Raw genomic sequence first — 17,629 nt, 5'->3', positions numbered from 1 at the left:
TCTCACAAGACGGTGCCCGTGTCACCACTTACAGACAGAGCAAGCTGCTCAGAAGTTTAGAACGCCATCAGAGTGCGAGCAATCAGCAAGGTCACTGGGGAAGAGGAGTGGTCACCTTGGGACACACACACACACACAGCCACTAAAAGAACTGAGGAGGCAGGTGCAATGCTGCATCCACAAGTGAGTGACCTTTGATATTTGTTGCTCTCCATCAAAATATCCTGTTGATGGTAAATTCCCAAGCACGTGTGCTTAAGACATTAACAACCAAACTAAAAGCATATTATCAACGTAGTATATGAATAAACACACCCTCTGTACTTGAGATCCAATCAGAATATATTTTTTAAAGGGTAAAAGTGTTATATTTCTATTATATCTTAATAAAACAGGAAAAATAAAAGTAAGCTTATTATAGACAAATGAGTTGATAACCAAAATTTAAGCACGTTCATCCTCAACAAAAAATTTAATTGTGACTTTTAAAAATTTCTTCAGAAAAATCTGCAAAATAATATTCCTGAGTGGGTGGTTTTAATAAATTTTTATTATTTTTTAATTTTTAAAGAAAAATAACTTCAATTTATTTATTTTTTGAATTTCATTTATTATTTTAACTATTTTGTTTTAATAAATTTAATATTGATGACTAAATTATATTAGTATTTTTTAAATAGTTTTTAGAGTAGATCTTTCACACTAGATTTTTGTATAGTTATGTGTATTTTATATACCAAAGGTAGAATTTTTTAAACTACATTTACTTCCCACCACAGAATAAGAGAAGTGCCTTATTTACTCTCTGCACCTGACTTAGATTTTAAACTCTTCATCACACTGTCCAATCCCGCCTGTATATAAAAACAGGCAGGGCCACAGCGCAGCGTTTATTTGCTCTGCGAGTGTGGTACTTTTCCCTAAGCTTGAACAGAGCTCTCTTCACGTCGTTGTTGCTCAGGGCGCACACTCCAGGGTTTCGAAGGGGGTCAGCACCGTGTAGGAAACTGCCACGATCCCATCCACAGCATCCTTGGAGGAGGGCCTCAGGTAAAGGAAACAGCAGGGCCCAAGAAACTAAGGACCACAGTGCAGTGGGAGGGTGGGTCTGAAAGGCTCTGCGTGTCCCCTCGGGGGTGCGGATCTTCAAGATGGAACAGACCAGGGACTCGTAGGATAATCCTAGCAGGAGCCACCAGCCCGAGGCCACCACCCCTGCGTTTACCAGGAGAGCACGTTCTCCCACGCGCCGTGCTGGCTACCTGAGCAGGTAGCCGATGGCCAGGTAGCAGTCATAGGACATGACTGTGCAGAGAAAACCCTCGGTGCTCCCCAGAAGGGGAAGAAGTAGAGCTGGGCCCCACAGCTGTGAAAGAAGAAAGTTCTGCCTCCTGGGGAGACCCAGGTCATCAGCATTTTGGGGACAGTGGCCGTGGGGAACCACAGGCCAGTGAAGGACAGGTTGGTCAGGAAGTAGTACATGGGGGTGTGGAGGTGGGAACTCACCGTGATGACCAGCCAGATGAGGAGGTTCCCCACCGCAGTGAGTACATAAACCACCAAGAAGGGTCCAAAGAGGGGGGTCCGGTGCTGCCGGGTGGGAAGGCCCATGGGAAGGAACGTTGTCAGCTCAGGTTTGTCATTTCTCCACACCTTTGGTCGCCTTCTCTATGGGAATATAAAGAGCACCCATTTTATTAAGAACTCAGAACACATCCTCCATGTGGCAACTGTGTCATCTGTGGTAGATAATTCTAGAGTTGTGCTTGCCTTTATTACAAACCTTTAGTAAAGATGATGGAATGATTTCATCATCATCGTCTTCCTCCCCCCCCCCCCCCCCACACACACACATAAGAGGGACACAAACAGATGCATGTCAGAGGCAGAGGAAGACGTCCTTTGCACTTGTTTATACTGGAGTGACTATGTTTATAACTTGTGGTTTGTACTTCTTAATCCCTTTACTTTTTTCACCGGTCCCCTTAAGCCCTCTGCAGTCAACAATATTGTAGTAACTGTGTGTGGTGTCAGATGGGTACTAGACTTACCAGGGTGATCATTTTGTAAGTTACGTAAATGTCTAATCACTATGTTGCAAACCTGAAACTAATATAATATGGTCATCTGTAATTGAAAAAAAATTAAAAAGATTCCTCTAGAAGTTCTGAATCTTGTCATTTATTTTCAATAAAGTGTGTCCTTTAATGTGTATTTGGATCTCATCCCAACTTTTGTTCCTCAGGCTAGAGATCAGGTTGTTCCATGAGAGTCACACAGATTCAACAGCCAAGTCGCAGGGTAAGGGAAGGCTCTGTGCCTGGACTTCTGTGTGTGGCCACAGAGAGTTGCGGCCTGGTGGGCAATGCTGGCTGAGAACGCTCCATGATGCCCCCTGTTGAGAGAACTCTTGATATGGCAATTCACTGCAAATATAAGGATAATGAAAAAAGAAGAGAGAAAATAAAAGACCAACGTTAGGAAAACCCACCCTCTGGGCTTAGTACACATTAGGGTAGGTCACAGGTTTACATCAGGAATGTTTATAGCAATAGCAGCCCACCTCTTTGGCAACGGATTAGGGTAACTGTAAGGTGAAAAGTCGGATACTGACATGTAACCAGCCTTCCTCACAGGTCCATTTGCACCTGGTACCGCAGCCTGTGGAGACCAGATGGTGTTCTTACGAGGTGATACGAATCAGTGTGGATAGGAGGCTGGACTAAGACTGGAGTAGTGGCTGGGATTTCATTCAGGAGGCCATCAGGGCATGGTAGGGTGTCAAAAGAGGTGGCGGCAATTAGGAACAAGAGTGGATGCTAATTAGGAAAACAGTCAAGAAATAGAGGGTAGAACTTCATGGATTATGTGTCGAGAGTGAGTGTGGAAAAGTAAGGGAGCACCGTCAGCTTCTGACTTGGGTATTTGCACATGTTGTAATGTCATGACTCAAAAGATGGAAGGAGGAGAAATGCTGACTCCTCTTGTGTAGTGTGTTAGTCACGGAAAGAGGCCCTGATGTTTGATAAAGAATCTTTTGTGCTCAGTAGAAAGGATAGCTTACCACACTTGGAAAACATTTGTAATGCTGAGGTTAGAAAGAATTGTAAACAGTTACTGAGTTACACATCATAAACCCATCAGTTCATTAAGCAACCCGGGCTATGCAAAGCACAAGGACAGCCCAGCACAGAGTCATGTGATAATGTAGACTGAGGGAGCCTAATCTTTCTGCCCACTTCCTCATCTCTAGGCATTAAAGTTGATGAATAAACATAAAAATGCAATTAAGAGTCAAAAGAATATGTTGGTTCTGTTACTAATAAAGCTGGACTAAGAATGCAAGAGAATAATCTTTCTCCTAAAACTTTGGGACCAGCGCGTCTTGATTCGCCCTCTCCCTTCTGTGGATGGGCAGCAAGGCACTGACTTCAGCTCGCTGCTTGCCAGGCAAGCCAGGGAAATCTGCCTGGATCAGCCAGAAGATTCCTGCTGGTCTCTCTTCAGAACAAAACATAAACTGATTTAATATCAAGGACACACTGCACCCTCAGCCAATAGCCAGTGGCTATTTCTCATAATAAATTGTCTAGCCATGTTTTTCAGTATGGCTCAACAGAAGAAGCTATAAAATGAGCACCCACAACCGTGTGAAAATATGCTAAATAATATAACGCCAATAAAATTAAACTGTATATAAACATCAATTCTGGGTCAATGGCTGTTCCATTTTTAATTTTTTGAGGAAACTCCACACTGTTTTCCACAGTGGCTGTACCAGTCTGCATCCCCGACAGCAGTGCACCAGGGCTCCCCTTTCTCCACACCCTCGCCAGCACCTTGTTTGTTGACTTATTGATGGAGCCATTCCTGCAGGTGTGATAAGATCTGGAAACAGCCCAAGTGCCCATCAGTAGATGAATAGATAAAAAGCTATGGTACATTTACACCATGGAGTACTATGCAGCTGTAAAAAAAAGGATTTCTTACCCTTTGAGAGAGCATGGAGGGACCTGGAGAGATTATGCTAAGAGAAATAAGCCAGGGAGAGAAAGACAAATATCACAGGATCTCACTTACACATGGAAACCAGTGAACAAAATAAACTGACGAACAAAATAGGTCCAGAGACATGGAAGCATGGGACAGACTGACAGATCTCAGAGGGAAGGGGGGTGGGTGGGAAGAGATTAACCAATGAACTTATATGCATATTTGCATAGCCCATGGGCACAGACAATAGTGAGGTGAAGGCCTGGGGTGGGGTGGGAGCCTGGTGGAAGGGGGCAAAGGGGAAAAATGGGGGACATCTGTAATACTCTCAACAATAAAAATAAATTTTAAAAAAGCAATTCTGAATACAAAATTTCTTATTAAAATTTTAGAAAAAATTGAAATATAAATATGAAATATGATTTTGTTCTATATTAAAGTCCAAAGAATTAAGAGTTTAAAATTCCTTCCTTGACAATTTCATACTTTTCTAATTCTAAGACTGAGGGACCTTAATTAGGGTCATGGTTTCTTTTTTGTGGCAAATTTCTGGCCTCTCTTCTGATGAAATGAAGTGAGGCTCCTTTGATAGTTCCTGATTTGAATTGCTCTAATATGATGCTTTTAATTAATTTCTACTTTCCCAAGTGGAAATAGGTCATTTTCACAAAACCAGCCCAGTACCTAAAATATTAAAAACCAAAGCAAATTCTTAGCCATACACCAACATTCCAAACAGAATAATTTTCTCAGGACCCTGTACATGATATAATTTTAATCTAACTGCTATTCCAACTAAAAACTATGTCATCCTGGGGGTTAGGAGCACAGACAGAAATGTGAGTAGGAGAAAATCTCGGTGGCCTGTCAGTATGCCAGTCAATTGTGTAGGTGGCTTAAAGCCCATAAACTATGAATTTAGATTTAAAATTCAATTGTGAGAAATATTCTAGTGAGAGGCTTATTATGGTATTAGACTGCCATGTTCTGGGGAAGGGTTCACCTATAGATTTTCTATTTAATAGAGAAATTTCAGATTTTTGGCAATATTCAGAAATTCACAGTGGTGACACTAGCCTCCCAATTTTATTTACGGCACCTTTCATTTGGTGTAAGTTTCTTAAAGGTAAGACCCAGGTTCACTTGATCCACTTCCTAACCTTGTTCGAATCCTAACTAGTACACGGTAAGTGATCAATAAATATGGTGATTAAGAATACATAATCCAGCCTATGCTTAACCTAATAATTTCCATTTCTTTTGAACCTTGTGTTTTTGCCATAGCAATTATGAATGAACTAGCCCTTCTCACTCATCTTATAATCAGGACACCCCACATTTATAATTCTGTAAAGCAACGTTTATGGCCTTGCATTCTTCCCAGCCCCAAACTCCTTCCAGGTGATGTGCTCTAAGTTTGATCATGAGCCCCTGCAGCTCATGCTACTCACTGCCTTCCCTTTACAAATGTTCCCAAACCGTCTAGGGTTATCCGTTTAATTGATTCTCGCCTACGTAAATGAATTTTAGTCAAAGCTATTTTATATTATGTGCTCACAGGTGACAGTTTAAGGAAAACTATGGAGACAATATTAATATGGTAATGGACATAGCCACTACGTTTTAGAAGTTTTCTGGCTCCAGGCCATTTGACTCCAGGGCCCTGGCTAGTACAGAGTACAAGGCAGTTTTGTTTTGCAGAAAATGTGAAATTCAAAAAACATCATATGTTGTAAGAGCATAGATTGAAACTAAATGTTGGGTGAAATGAACGATGGAATTCGCGATAGAATTTTGAGACACAATTTCTTTCTAATTCTGCTAGTTCAGGAATGTACTCACAGGAGACTCCACGGACTGCAGAGTCTTCGCATAGTGGCTGAGGACCCGGTAATCATGCTGTGGATTCATACAATCCTGAGACTGATGAGGTAGCTCTGTCCTGGGCTGCGGCATTTGGCAGGATATATATGCAGAAATGATGTAGCCTTATGCTCTAATGCCCATTCATCTGGGTCTGAAGTAGTCCACAATGTTTCTAGAGGTAAACTTACTCATTTTTATATTATCACAAAGAGCCCTGTGTTCAATGGTGATATTTAGGTCCAAGGAACTTGTATCTCTGTCTTAAAAAACATTGCTGTTTTCTCTGCAATAAACCTTGATTTTGCCACTTGTCTTTTATATCCTTATAATAAATCTTGTTATTTGGTTGACTGGTGTCATTGCCTACTTTTTCACATCTGATATTTGTAGCTAGCTGACACCAAGAAAAGTGAAAAAATAATTGTTTTTATTTAGTGGATAATTTAGCAAGGATTTCACACCAAGAAAAAAGTATTTCTTTCTGTCCCATTATCACCTCCTTTTTGCATTTCTTGCTCTACCCACACTCCCATTTCCTTAAGATTCATTGGCCCACAGTTATAAGACAGCTGTATGGAATCACATAATTCGTATTTCAGAGTTGGAATGGAACTTAGAAATCATCTAGTCCAGTGGACAAGTCTTCTTTTGAAATCTTTTACATTTCCTATCCTAAAAAAAGATGCTCTGCCCCAGTGAGATAAGGTCCTAGTATGGTCATCTTGCCCCATGATTCCAGCTGACTGCTTTTGCCACATTCTCAACTAGATAGGTATCATATGCTTTCGCTGGTTTTTAAAATGTCATTTTCATATAAATAAAGAAAGAAAGCTCTTCTTTATAGTAGAAAGCCATAGTAACTACACTAGGAATGATTAGCTTGCAAAATAATTATTTGGCAACTGTTATAATCATTGATTCAGATGAGCATCATCAATGGATGCCAAAACTAGCAGGTAAAAATTTGAGAAGCAACAGGATATTTACATAATGTCAACACACCCTTTCTAAAAAGTCATTATTATTTTGGAAGGAAAACAATAACTTTGTACTTGAGAAATCTGGCAGACCACCTTAACCAAATGATCAATATTAACCTCATTAGTAATGGGATAAATCCACAGCAAGTGCCTCCTGATATGCCCGGGAGAACAAAACATCATTTCTGAATTAGCCCTTCCCCAAATCATAGCCTGAGTCTAACGCAGAGGAAACATCAGACAAACTGAAATTGATGCATGTTCTAAAAAATACCAGACCTGAAATCTTCAAAAGAAATAATGTTCTGGAATACAAAGCATGACTCAGGAACTATTCTACATAAAACCAAACAAGCAACAATGACAACGACCTTGCTGTAATGGAATTTATTAAATATGTTGATGTTTATTGTAGAGAGGTACAGGGAAATGGAGCCATTATTTACATTTTATCCATAAACATTTGACATGTTGAACATTTCAGTTAATCTCGCTAATCTGGAAGGACTGTCAGTGTAACTAGCTTGCTTCAAACTGGATTAGCGTTCTTTTGATTTCTAGCCAGAGTGATTATCTAATTGCTTGTAAGGTACAATTATTGTATCTCAGGTTAGAAATTCTTTTGTGGCAAACGATAAAGGACTGGTGATGGAGATCACCTGTCACTGGAGCCCATTCAATATTTTCTAATAGCTCACTCCACACTCAGTGCAATGCTCACAATTTCTACTTGGAGAACTTATTTCAGTCACTTGTGTTGACAGACAGGAAGGCAAGAAAAGAAAGATAATCATTCCGTTATTTAAAAATACAGCCTTTTGGGGTTTGTTTTAATGCATTATTTATTCTATGCTTCTTTACAAAAAGGACTTAAGGTGGCTAAAACCTGGGCAGGGGGAGTGAGTGGGGTGGAGAGGGTCAATGGGGGAAAAATGGGGGACACCTGTAATACTCTCTACAGTAAATATAAATTTTTAAAAAACCCAGAAACAACTGGTAGGTAAGATATAAACAGAAAAAGAAAATAAAATCAGGAAAAAAAATGAGAATATGTTCATTATAAATATAACATAGTTTCTATAAGTAAAATTTACCTATTATTTTCTTTAGCATTATGGAGCATAGAGATTAGAGGCATTAAAATAGGTTATGTAGATCTTATTATGAGAAAGGAAGAAATATATCCTTTTCTATAGAGAGGCATATTTATTATTGCTTTAAATTCTAACATAGGCTTTCTATAACAGATAAATCAATATTCCGTGTTTTTAAAAAACATGTAACATATATATATATATACATATATATATATTTAAATCTTTATTGATTTCATAGAGAGGAAAGGAGAGGGAGAGAGAGAGAAACATCAATGATGAGAGAGTCATTGATCGGCTGCCTCCTGCAGGCCCCCGACTGGGGATTGAGCCCACAACCTGGGCATGTGCCCTGACTAGGAATCGAACCCTGATCGCCTGGATCCTAGGTCGATGCTCAACCGCTGAGCCATGCCCAGCCGGGCAACATATAACATATTTAAAGTTTTATTTGCTTGCTTGTTTTTTACTAATCTTTTACAAAACTAAAGCTGGCTTTTTTAGGAGCTAATGTGAAATGTTTCAAGTTCATAGTCTTTCAAGGTTCCAATAACACAAGAAGAATATCTGGATCCCAAAGAAATCTGTAGACTAGAAAAATATTAAAATCACACTAGACTACACACTAGATAGATATCACCTTAAACATTACTTATGTTAGTTTTAGTGTTGGTTGACAGACAATCAGAGGTTATATTCTACAAAAACAAAGACTATTAAATTCGGATATTCTGTATTAAGCTGGGCTTTCTTGAAATTTTTCCATTTTCACTTCTCTCTATATGAACGTAATTTGAGATTATAAGGAAGAAAATATGTTTTTTTTTAAAAACTCTTTGAAATATTTAAAGAACTAAAAAATGTTTTGGGGAATATGGTTTTGCTGGGAGAGAATCATGCAGCATTAGAATTAGTTCAAGATCTAGTAAGTAACTTAACTATATTTCACTTTGAAACAGGGAAATATAAAAACATACTTTAAAACTTAGTGAGTGTCAGAATACATTGGAAGCTGCAAGTGAGAATTTGTCCTAAGAAATGGAGAATCAGTTTTTGTCCAACAAATCTTTAGATTTTCCTCATTTATTCCCTAGAGCGAAGCCTCTTTTGGGAAATACATAGCTCAGGGCAGATTTTACATTCTTTTTCCTCAGGCTATAGATAAGTGGGTTCAACATGGGGGTTACAAGATTATTCAATATCTGAATTAAAGCACCAAGCAAGGCACTGGGACTGGGCTGTAGATAGATGACAGTTACTGGCCCATAAGCACCAAGATTTGCGGTGATGTGTGCACTGCAGGTGGAGAACACTCTTTGCCCTCTGCTGAAAGACGTTTCGATGTGGATGACCCAACGCAAATGTAGGAAACAAAAATGAGAAAGAAGCAAGTGAGGCAGAAGAGGCCGACATTTGTAAAACCCACCCTCTGGGCTGGAGATGTGTCTCCACAGGCTAAAGGTACGACTGCAGGCGTGTCACAGGAGAAACAGCCCAGCGTGTTCGAGCTAAGCAGGATAATAGGAAGGTGGGGAAGGTCAGAAGAATGGCATGGACACAACCACCCATCCAGGTCCCTATGGCCGAGATGGAGCAGACCCTGTGGTTCACGATGACCATGTGTCTCAAAGGATAACATACAGCAACAAAGCAGTCAGACCATCGCTGTGTACAGGACACAGTCCAGTCCGGGAAATGATAGATGTAGAGCTGGGCAGCACAGACCTGAAAACAGATACCTTGACTATGCCCTGAAAGATGTTACATCATCTTGGAATCATTGAACAGAAACCCAGGTCAAACATGCAGAGGTTTCCTAAGAAAAAAGCATGGGGTGTGAAGCCTAGTGGAGGAGATGGTGGCTGTAAGGACGAGCACATTTCTCACAGAGCGCATGGACAATGCTGAGAGCAGGAGAAAGGGGAGCGTCTCTGGACCCTCTGTTTCAGCGGTTTCCAGCAGAATAGGTTCAGTCACTACGGTGTGAGTTCTCACTTTTATGGGAGAATCAACTCTTGGTTGTCTGTGAAAAGAAATTTGTGGTTAAATTTAATATGTATTTTTTAAAATTTCCCATCTTTTTAAATCCTTACCTGAGGATATGTTTATTGATTTTTTTTTTTAGAGAGAGAAGAAGGGACAGAGAGAGAGAAACATCCATGAGAGAGAGATACATCGATCGGTTGCCTGCCATATGCACCCTAACTGGGGACTGAACCCACAGCCTAGGTTTGTGCCTTGACCTGGAAACAAACCAGCAACCTTTCAGTTCATGGGATGATGCTCACTGGCCAAGGCTAAATTTAATATGCATTTTAATTAGCTGCGCTTAACTCAGTAAAATGGAAATGGAGAAAGGCATCTAAATATTTCCAGTGTGCTTCCTGATAGAATTGTCTTGATCTGCCAGCTTCTCTTCTTACTGGATGTCTCTCTGCAGTGCAGTTTCTATTTGCAGATGCCCTTATTACAAACTCTCCAAGAAGCCTTACATGATTAGCCTCCTGTCTTGTACTCTTCATATTCACTATTAAACTACATTAATTCCAAATGCTACTTAGTGATTCTAAAGGGACAAATATAGACTCAATGTCTTCATACATACAAGGTCCCATCCAAGTTTCTTATAATCATTAAAGACAATTTGGTTACATTAACTCTCCAAAATCATTTGATCATATAAGCCATACATACAAAAGATACAGCATCTTTCGCACATTTTCTCCCTAGGTATGAAGGTCAACAATAAGAAATTAGCCAAAAGAAGAGTCTTAGATAGCTCTTGATGAACAGAAAATTACATTAATAGGGCCCATATGCTCCAGGTTTTAGTACATGAGTAACTGGTGGCCTCCACTTTCCTGAATTTACTTCAGTGAGTAACTGGTGGCCTCCACTTCCCTGAATCTAGTGCAGTGAGTAGCTGGTGGCCTCCACTTTCCCGAATCTTGTGCAGTGAGTAAATGGTGGCCTCCACTTTCCTGAATCTAGTGCAGTGAGTAACTGGTGGCCTCCACTTCAGTCTCCAAAACCTGTAATTGTCTAACAAGACCCAAGTTAAGAAATGGCCTAATTTTATGGTGGTAGCAAAGACTATTTTCCAATTTCCATATTTTGAAAATTTCTGATATCCTTTTCAACTTGTTTTAACTTTTCAATTTAGTAAAATGTTTAAATTATAGATCAATCCATGAACTCTATTGCCTAACACTATCTATTGCTATATTCTTGTGTGTGTGATTGTATGGGGAGGGAGAGAGTGAGAGCCAAAATAAAAATAAAAAGTGAATGACAAAATTTGGGCACTTACATGACAAACAGGGAACATAACTGGCTGGTGCTACTGAACGTTCTTTTCTTTTCTTTCTCCAACAGCAGTAAGAAGCCCTCCCCTGCTAAGTCCCCATCAGCTTGTGGTCTGCTGGTATATTTTCTGAATTCTTCTCTTTTCCAATCACTTTCAAATAGAATGTCACAAATCTGAATGTACTTTAACTCCCTTACAGTAATTTTCTCTTTGATTCCAGAACTGCAATAATTCTCAAACACAGAATATTTTTTAATAACCTTAGTCTTCCTTTGGGTGTTAATCCCCCAAGTCAGGGACCTTATTGAGCAAGGGAGTAATTAACTATTTGGTATAATTGGACCTTAGAAAATGGAGAGAGAGAGAGAGAAAGGAGAACACTGATTAAAGCTCAATATTTTTATGATTAAAGTTTCCTTTTAAACGATTTCCTTTGTAAAATATACTTCAGTAGAATAATAAAAATTCATTTGGCACATATATTACACATATATGTACACATGGATTTCCTGCTTTTTTCATGTGTATGTGTTGTTTTTATAAATAAATTATGTAATTTTACTACACTGTACCAATAGGATAAACTTATTGCAAGCAGTAGTAACTAGGGTAGCTAGCTCAGAGAATTAAATACATTGATAAAAAACTAGTTCTATGGAAAGGTGGGAAAGGGCAGATTCGGGGGCCGCAGCAGTAAGGATTCATGGAGCAGCCTCAGGACACTGCTGCAAGATGAGTCAGCCTCGGCTGCCTTTGCCTCTGTTGCCTCGGCTCCAGGTTCGTATCTGATTTCTGTGGCTGGCTCACGTGGCAGCCTCTGTGGTCAGGGGACAGGGTGCAGTGGAATGGAGATGGGCAGCTCTCCAAAAGGCAGGGAAAAGGCCTGTTGTCAGGAGAAAGGGGGAAGAGCCATGCAGAGAAGCCGAAAGTAATTTTGAACTGTCATTTGAAGCATCTGTCTTACACTCTTGGCATCTGTTAAAGTTCTTAAGTGCCTTGCATACTCAGTAAATATTTTGGGGAGATTGCCAAATTTCTCATTGAATTTATTTATTTATTTATTTATTTATTTATTTATCTATTTTTATTTTGCTTATTTATTCATAGATGGGTTCATTTATTCCAGTGAGTACTGAGTACCAATTATGTCAGGCAGGGGAATAAGTATTTTCGAGGAGAGCCAGAAAGATCAGGTGGGGCGGTTAGGCATAGTCCCTCTGCTAAAATACAAACAAACAAAAAGTTTAGTTTATCTGAAAGGAAAAGAGTCTTTCACAGGCTATTTAAACCTCATAAGCCTCTCTTCAACAGATGAGGAAAATTAGTATCAAAGAACTTAAATAATTTGCCCCAAGTCATGGAGTACACTCTGAAAGGAACTGGAATTCGGCCCCTTCCGTAGGTTTGGCCGTGAACCTCTGATCAGGTTTCAGTATTTAAAGAGTGTTTAGGTGGTTATGCTATTCCAACGCATCTGGAATTTTGCTTTAAAAGTAAACTTAATGTTTTTTTGCACATCTAACTAATGATAAAACGATATAAAAGTTAATAATTTTACCATTTTATTTATCCTTGATTGTCTTTCATAGTTTTAGAAACATGATGACTGACTTGAAGAACTTAGTCTTTATAAATAAAGGAGATAATATGTTTTTGACAAGACAGTAAAATACCACTACATTTACCTGTCTGGATAAGGTGGCATGTGCTAAATTAATATCATGGTCACAGGGAAAACACAAATGTTCTATATTCCCAAGAAGTCAACTTTTCCCACTGATTACTATTACAGAACAAATAATAATCAGATACCAATTAAGGATACCTAAATTAAGAAATTCAAAACTTTTTCTTATTTTTGTTTATAATATCGTCCAGAAAATGTAAAGATGATCATACACAACCATCATACACAACAAAAGTATAATTGCAAGTTGTATTTTATCTGCATTTTTAAAGCAAAGGTTCAATTTTTTATACTAATAAATTATTTTAAGCCACTAAGTTTTTTGAATTTATTTAAACAATTTTAAATTGCAGTTTACATTCAATATTGTTTTGTATTAGTTTCAGTTGTACAGCATAGTAGTTAGAAAACCATATACTATTTCCAGTACCCAGTGGGCACCATACATAGTTATTACAGTATTAATGACTGTATTCCCCATGCTGTGTCTTATATCCCCAGGACTGTTTTATAACTTCCAATCCATACTTCTCAGTCCCTTCACCTTTTTCACCCAGTCCCCCCACACCTCTTCCCTTTGGCAACCATCTCTCTGTTCTCTGTACCTATAAGTCTGTTTCTGTCTAGTTTGTTTGTTTATTTTGTTCCTCACATTCCACATGTAAGTGAAATCATGTGGTACTGTATTTGTTTTTCGCTGATTTACTTCACTTAGCATAATGCCCCCTAGGTCCATTCATGCTCTCGCCAATGGTAAGTTTCTGTTATCTTTTATGGCAAAGTAGTATTCCATTGCATATATGTACCACTGCTTTTTAATCTACCCATCTCTATTGATGGGCACTTGGGTTGCTTCCATAGTTTGGCTGTTGTAAATAACACTGAGATGAATGTAGGGGTGAATACATTCTTTTGAATTAGTGTTTTGGGTTTCTTCTGATGTGTATCCAGAAGTGGGGTTGCTGGGTCATAAGGCAGTTACATTTTTGAGGAAACTCCACAGTTTTCTACAGTAGCTGCACCAGTCTGCATTCCCATCAACAGTGCACAAGCATTCCCTCCTCTCCATATCCTTGCCAACATTAGTTGTTGTTTTTTTTATTGATGATAGCCATTCTGACAGATGTGAAGTGATATCTCATTGTGATTTCATTTTGCATTTCTCTGGTGATTAGTGATGTTGAGCATCTTTTCATATCTATCAGCAGACATCTGTATGTCCGCTTTGGAGAAGTGTCTATTTAGGTCCATTTTCCATTTTTTAATTGTTTTTTGTTGTTTTTTATTTTTGGTGTTGAGCTGTATTAGTTCTTTATAAAATTTTGGATATTAACCCCTTATCAAATATATCATTGGCAAATACATTCTCCCATTCAGGGGGGTGTCTTTTCATTTTGTTGGTGGTTTCCTTTGCTGTGCAAAAAACTTTTAAGTTTGATGTAGTCCCATTTGTTTATATTTTCTTTTGTTTCCCTTGCCTGAGGAGATATATCAGAAAAAACACTACTAAGAGAAACATCTGAGATTTTACAGCCTGTGTTTGCTTCTAAGATTTTTATGGTTTTGAGTCTGACTTTTAGGTCTTAATCCATATTGGTCTTTTTATTGTATATGGTATAAGTTGGTGGTCCAGTTTCATTTTTTTTTTTTTCATGTACCTGCCCAATTTTCCAACACCATTTATTGAATAGTCTGTTTTTACCCCACTGTATGTTTTTGTCTCCTTTGTCAAATATCAGTTGACCATATTGGCGTGGATTTATTTCTGGGTTCTCTATTCTGTTCCATTAATCTATATGTCTGTTTTTACGCCAGTACCATGGTGTTTTGATTACTGTGACTTTGTAGTATAGTCTGATATCAGGTAGCATGATTCCTCCAACTTTGTTCATCTTTCTCAAGATCACTGTGGCTCTTTGAGGTCTTTTGTGGTTCCATATACATTTTTGGATTATTTGTTTAATTCTCTAACATATTCCATTGGTATTTTGATACGAATTGTGTTGAATCTGTAGATTGCTTTGGGTAGTATGAAAGTTTTAATGATGTTAATTCTGTCCATGAACATGGTATATGCTTCCATATATTTGTGTCTTCTTCAATTTCTTACTTCAGTGTTTTATAATTTTCCAAGTAGAGATCTTTTACCTTTTTGGTTAAATCTATTTCTATGTTGTTGTTTTTATATATATATTTACTTGTAAATGGGATTGTTTTCTTAGTTTTCCTTTCTAATAGTTCATTATTGGTGTTTAAAATGCAACTTATTTCTCAATACTTTTTATGTCCTACTACTTTACCAAATTCATTGATCAGTTTTAGTAGATTTTTGGTGAAATCATTAGGGTTCTCTCTATATAGTATTAAGTCATCTGCAAATCATAACAATTTTACTTCCTCCTTTCCAGTATGAATGTCTTTCATTTCTTCTTCCTGTCTAATTGCTGTGACTAGAACTTTCAGTACTATGCTGAATAAGATGGTGAAAGTGGATATCTCTGTCTTGTTCCTGATCTTAAGGAAAACATTTTTTCCCTGTTGAGTATGACATTGGCTGTGGGTTTGTCATATATTGCCTTTATTATGTTGAGGCATGTTCCCTCTATTTTTACTTTGCTGAGAGTTTTTATCATAAATGGGTGCTTGATTTCGTCAAATGCTTTTCTGCATATATTGATATGATCATATGATTTTTATTCTTTATTTGTTTAAGTGGTGTATCACATTAATTGTTTTGTGGATATTGTACCAACCTTGCATCCCAGTAATAAATTCCACTTGTTCATGTTGTATGGCCTTTTTTTAATGTATTGATGAATTCAATTTGGTCACATTTTGTTGAACATTTTTGCATCTATGTTCATCAGGGATATTGGCTTATAATTTTCTTCTTTTGTACTGTCCATATCTGGTTTTAGAGTGAGGATAATGCTGGCCTCATAAAATGAGCTTGAGAGTTTTCCCTTTTCTTGAATTTTTTGAAATAGTTTGAGAGGAATAGGTGTTAGTTCTTTTTTAAATGTTTAGTAAAATCCACCTGTTAATTTTGTTTTTTGGGAGGTTTTATTTGTTTTGTTTTGTTTTGTTTTGTTTTGTTTTGTTTTATGGCTTCAATTTTATTAGTTATAATCAATCTGCTCAGATTTTCTGCTTCTTCTAGACTCATTCTGAGAAAATTGTATGTTTCTAGGAATTTATCCATTTTGTATTTCTGTGGTGTCAGTTAATTTTCCTCTTTCATTTTAAATTTTATTTATTTGGGTCTTCTTTTTTTTATGAGTCTGGTTAAAGGATATCAATTGTGTTTATCTTTTCAATGAACCACATTTTGTTTTTTGTTTTTTAAGTTTTGATGTCATTTATTTCTGCTCTAATCTTTATGATTTTCTTTCTTCTACTCACTTTGGACTTTGTTTGCTGTTCTTTTTCTAGTTCCTTTAGGTGTAAGGTTAGATTGTTTATTTGAGATTATTTTGTTTATTTCTTGAGGTAGGCCTTTAGTGCTATGAATTTGTCTTTAAAGGACTGCTTGCACAGTGTCCTATAGATTTTGGGTGGTTGTGTTTTTATTTTCATTTGTTTCAAGGTATCTTTTCATTTCTATTTTGATTTCATTGTTAATTTATTCATTTTTTAGTAACATATTATTTAACCTCCAGGTGTTTGTGTTTTTCACTTTTTTCTTGTAATTGATTTTTAGTTTTATACCATTGTAGTCAGAGAAGATGCTTCATATGATTTCAGTCTTCTTAAATTTACTGAGACTTGTTTTGTGTCCTAACATTTTGTCTATAGTAGAAAATATTCCATGTGCACTTGAAAAGAATGTATATTTTGCTGTTTTGGTGTGAAATGCTCTGAAAATATCAACTAGATCCACCTGTCCTAGTATGCCATTTAATGCCACTATTTCTCTTGTTGATTTTCTGCCTGGAAGATTTTTTCATTGATGTCAGTGTAGTGTTAAAGTCTCCTACTATGACTTATATTACTGTCAATCTCTCCTCTTATGTCCATGTCCATCAAGCTTTGCTTTATATATTTAAGTGCTCTTATGTTGGGTGCATAAATGTTTATCAAAGTTATATCCTCTTGTTGGATTGCTCCCTCTATCAGTATGTAATGTCCTTCTTTGTCTTTTATTCTAGCCTTTGTTTTTTAAGTCTATTTAATCTGATATAAGTATTGCTACTTCAGCTTTTTAAAATTATTATCTACATAAAATATATTCTTTTTATCCCATTACTTTCAGTCTATGTGTGTCTTTTGTTCTGATGTGAGTCTCTGTAGACAGCATATATTTGGATCTTGTTTTCTTACCCATTCAGCTACCCTATGTCTTTTGATTGGAGCATTTAAGCTATTTACATTTAAAGTGATCATTTATTGGTATGCATTTATTGCCATTTTGTTCTTTATAACTCCTTTCTTTCTTTCTTTTCTTTCTTCTTCTTTCTTTCTTTCTTTCTTTCTTTCTTTCTTTCTTTCTTTCTTTCTTTCTTTCTCTCTCTCTCTCTCTCTCTCTCTCTCTCTCTCTCTCTCTCTCTCTTCTTTCTTTCTTTCTCCTTCCTTCCTTCCTCCTTCCTTTCTTCCTCATTCCTTCCTCCTTCCTCCCTCCCTCCCTTCCTTCCTTCCTTCCTTCCTTCCTTCCTTCCTTCCTTCCTTCCTTCCTTCCTTCCTTTTTCTTTTCTCCCTTCCCTTC

The 17,629-nt window shown here is 37.5% G+C and overlaps 1 pseudogene across 1 annotated transcript; it reads right to left on the bottom strand.

Moving 5' to 3' along the window:
* Positions 1-9,012: 9,012 nt before the first annotated feature.
* Positions 9,013-12,945, bottom strand: LOC308549741 (putative olfactory receptor 10D4 pseudogene; annotated as a pseudogene). Its single transcript has 2 exons — positions 12,926-12,945; positions 9,013-9,956 (listed from the first exon to the last, which is right to left on the bottom strand). The product of its transcript is annotated as a putative olfactory receptor 10D4 pseudogene (transcript).
* Positions 12,946-17,629: the final 4,684 nt, after the last annotated feature.

Source organism: Miniopterus schreibersii, assembly GCF_964146895.1.
Source record: "Miniopterus schreibersii genome assembly, chromosome: 20".
NCBI classification, from domain to species: Eukaryota; Metazoa; Chordata; class Mammalia; order Chiroptera; family Miniopteridae; genus Miniopterus; species Miniopterus schreibersii.
This window is presented reverse-complemented; position numbering and strand designations above follow the sequence as displayed.